The sequence below is a fragment of the Oncorhynchus masou genome, unplaced genomic scaffold (assembly GCF_036934945.1).
Source record: "Oncorhynchus masou masou isolate Uvic2021 unplaced genomic scaffold, UVic_Omas_1.1 unplaced_scaffold_833, whole genome shotgun sequence".
NCBI classification, from domain to species: Eukaryota; Metazoa; Chordata; class Actinopteri; order Salmoniformes; family Salmonidae; genus Oncorhynchus; species Oncorhynchus masou.
This window is the reverse complement of record NW_027014791.1, coordinates 246,781-251,096: the sequence shown is the minus strand read 5'-3', so window position 1 is coordinate 251,096 and position 4,316 is coordinate 246,781.

Sequence of the window (4,316 nt, the reverse complement as noted above, 5' to 3'; positions counted from 1 at the left end):
CAGTACTGTACTGTAGCTAGACAGTAACACTGAGAGACAGTACTGTACTGTAGCTAGACAGTAACACTGAGAGACAGTAACACTGAGAGACAGTACTGTACTGGAGCCAGACAGTAACACTGAGAGACAGTAACACTGAGAGACAGTACTGTACTGTAGCTAGACAGTAACACTGAGAGACAGTACTGTACTGGAGCCAGACAGTAACACTGAGAGACAGTAACACTGAGAGACAGTACTGTACTGTAGCTAGACAGTAACACTGAGAGACAGTAACACTGAGAGACAGTAACACTGAGAGACAGTACTGTACTGTAGCTAGACAATAACACTGAGAGACAGTACTGTACTGTAGCTAGACAGTAACACTGAGAGACAGTACTGTACTGTAGCTAGACAGTAACACTGAGAGACAGTAACACTGAGAGACAGTAACACTGAGAGACAGTACTGTACTGTAGCTAGACAGTAACACTGAGAGACAGTACTGTACTGTAGCTAGACAGTAACACTGAGAGACAGTAAACACTGAGAGACAGTAACTGAGAGACAGTACTGTAGCTAGACAGTAACACTGAGAGACAGTAACACTGAGAGACAGTACTGTAGCTAGACAGTAACACTGAGAGACAGTAACACTGAGAGACAGTACTGTAGCTAGACAGTAACACTGAGAGACAGTAACACTGAGAGACAGTAACACTGAGAGACAGTACTGTAGCTAGACAGTAACACTGAGAGACAGTAACACTGAGAGACAGTAACACTGAGAGACAGTACTGTACTGGAGCCAGACAGTAACACTGAGAGACAGTAACACTGAGAGACAGTAACACTGAGAGACAGTAACACTGAGAGACAGTAACACTGAGAGACAGTAACACTGAGAGACAGTAACACTGAGAGACAGTAACACTGAGAGACAGTACTGTACTGGAGCCAGACAGTAACACTGAGAGACAGTAACACTGAGAGACAGTAACACTGAGAGACAGTAACACTGAGAGACAGTAACACTGAGAGACAGTACTGTAGCTAGACAGTAACACTGAGAGACAGTAACACTGAGAGACAGTACTGTAGCTAGACAGTAACACTGAGAGACAGTAACACTGAGAGACAGTACTGTACTGTAGCTAGACAGTAACACTGAGAGACAGTAACACTGAGAGACAGTACTGTACTGGAGCCAGACATTTTTCTTCTCCTATGCTCTCCTCAGCTCCTCTGTGTTAGGTGTAATAATTAGCAGGCTACCGCTCCCTGAGTTTTAACGTGGTTCATTTGGTCCAGACAGGACGTGTTTGTGCTGTGGGAGACGGCCTGCGTTTCTCAGTAGTAGTTGAGGGAACCGAGGCAGCGGTTTGTTATTCCCACTCCACTCTGCATGTCATTACCATACTGTACTAGAGAGCACTGTCTGTGACTTCAACACGTCTGCATGATGCCAAAAGACTGGAGGGAAGAGCGTTCCGCACTCATTTACAGACTGGAAGCTGCACCCTGTTATTCTGACTACTCTTTAACCCTTGTGTGTTTAATTGTGTGAAACCGGTTAGTTTATGAGCTGCCTGGCCGTGTTCCCAGGCCAACGACCAGCTACAAGACAGCTCTGTATGACCTAGAGGAGAACCTATTCTAGAGGAGAGGGGAAACTGCTCCCCAAAGCCACCATGGACATTCCAGGTACTGGCTCAGACTGTGTCAGGACTGTATTGTCATTCATAGTGAAGAAATACAGTCCTTTATCACACCGACCTCACATTGCAGAGGGTCTAGAGGCCTGCTAACCTCTCTGTAGCCGAGCCCAATCCCTGCTGCCACCTCTCTGTACACCGAGCAGTGTTAGGGGCTCACTGGAAACCCCTGCAGCCCGTGTGTGTGTGTGTGTGTGTGTGTGTGTGTGTGTGTGTGTGTGTGTGTGTGTGTGTGTGTGTGTGTGTGTGTGTGTGTGTGTGTGTGTGTGTGTGTGTGTGTGTGTGTGTGTGTGTGTGTGTGTGTGTGTGTGTGTGTGTGTGTGTGTGTGTGTGACCTCCAGGCTGACAGTATTCTCCTCCTGCACCTGGTGATAACTCCTGGGCCCTGGTCCCAGATGGACAACCCCCAGAACAGAGCAGCACAGTGGCTGCATTAACCAAGCAACCCCCTCCTCCTCACCCCTTCTCCCTCCTCTCCTCCTCACCCCTTCTCCCTGCCCTCCTCCCCTCCACCTCATCCCTTCTCCCTGCCCTCCTACCCATCCTCCCCATCTCCCCTCCATGCTCCCCTCCCTCCTCCCCTTCTCCTCACCCCTTCTCCCCTCCCTCCTCCCCTCCTCCTCACCCCTTCTCCCCTCTCTCCTCCCTACCTCCTCACCCCTTCTCCCCGCCCTTCTCCCCTCCATGCTCCCCTCCCTCCTCCCCTCCTCCTCACCCCTTCTCCCCACCCTGCTCCCCTCCCTCCTCCCCTTCTCCCCTCCCCATCACCCCTTCCCCTCCTCCTGTCCTCCTCACCCCTCCCCTTCTCCTTCCCTCCTCCTCCCCCTGAGCCCTTCACCTGTCAAAACTCAGCTGAGGGTCAAGACAACAGCGTTCAGGGGGATAATAGAGAGTAGTTGAAACAGGGAAGTCTTGCCACATTTAAAGAGGAATAGAAAACACCCAGCTAGGGCCTTCAGCTGCTGGCAGCTCTTCACGTCAGACGACTGTCTCCGTCTTCACATAGAGAACCGTGACATACTAACATAGCTGAATAAATTCATACACTCAACTCAGAAATGTACAGCTTAGGAATTAAAGTTTGGAATTAAAGTTCGGTCTTGAAAGTCGGTCTTGAAAGTCGATTTCTATCAAATATGATATTATTGATCGCATTGGAAACTGAATGATATGAACACATCGTGTTGAACAATGTAACCCTTTGCCGAGCAGGCATGTAAAACACTCCTCAGTACTGCTACGAGACGGATTAACCAGAGCTACATGCATTGAGTCAACAATTAAACCACAACACAGAACATTCACCATGGTGACAAGTGTTAGCAGGAAAAGCAGGTGAATGTGAGCGCTGGAGGCGGAGAGCCATTATGGTGGTGAAGTAAGAGGAGGGATGCAGGTTGACTTGTCTGCCGTGGTGTGATGGCTTCAGACTCCATCCTTTACCTTTACACCCCTGGTCCGTCAGCTAAACGGCTGCTGCATATTCACAACACACAGCCCAGCCAGGAGAGGAGGACGAGGGGAGGAGGCCGGGAGACGCTGGGAGTTCTGATTTATGTCCCAGGCCCATCACCTGTGACTTAGAGCCTGGGAAATTAGTCACAAATAGCATATTAGAACAGCTAATCAGGCACGCTCCAGCACTTGCGTTTCTTTATGACCCCATAAAGGGCAGACTGTATGGCCGTCCTCAGGCCTTGGTGTGAATAATCACCCTGACCTCCAGTGAACCGACCAGCCCACGCACAGCGGAATGGAACGACCAGCTGGGTGGAGGAGAAGCTACTGTGGAATGGCTGTAAGTTAGGGTCTATAGCAGGCTACTACTAGAATGGATGTTAGTTAGGGCCTAAATCAGGCTACTACTAGAATGGATGTTAGTTAGGGTCTATAGCAGGCTACTACTAGAATGGATGTTAGTTAGGGACTAAATCAGGCTACTACTAGAAAGGATGTTAGTTAGGGCCTAAATCAGGCTACTACTAGAATGGATGTTAGTTAGGGCCTAAATCAGGCTACTACTAGAATGGATGTTAGTTAGGGCCTAAATCAGGCTACTACTAGAATGGATGTTAGTTAGGGCCTAAATCAGGCTACTACTGGAATGGATGTTAGTGAGGGTCTATAGCTACTACTGGAATGGATGTTAGTTAGGGCCTATAGCAGGCTACTACTGGAATGGATGTTAGTTAGGGCCTATAGATATTACTGGAATGGATGTTAGTTAGGGCCTATAGCTACTACTGGAATGGATGTTAGTTAGGGTCTATAGCTACTACTGGAATGGATGTTAGTTAGGGTCTATAGCTACTACTGGAATGGATGTTAGTTAGGGCCTATAGCTACTACTGGAATGGATGTTAGTTAGGGCCTATAGCTACTACTAGAATGGATGTTAGTTAGGGTCTATAGCTACTACTGGAATGGATGTTAGTTAGGGTCTATAGCTACTACTGGAATGGATGTTAGTTAGGGCCTATAGCTACTACTGGAATGGATGTTAGTTAGGGTCTATAGCTACTACTGGAATGGATGTTAGTTAGGGTCTATAGAAGGCTACTACTGGAATGGATGTTAGTTAGGGTCTATAGCAGGCTACTACTAGAATGGATGTTAGTT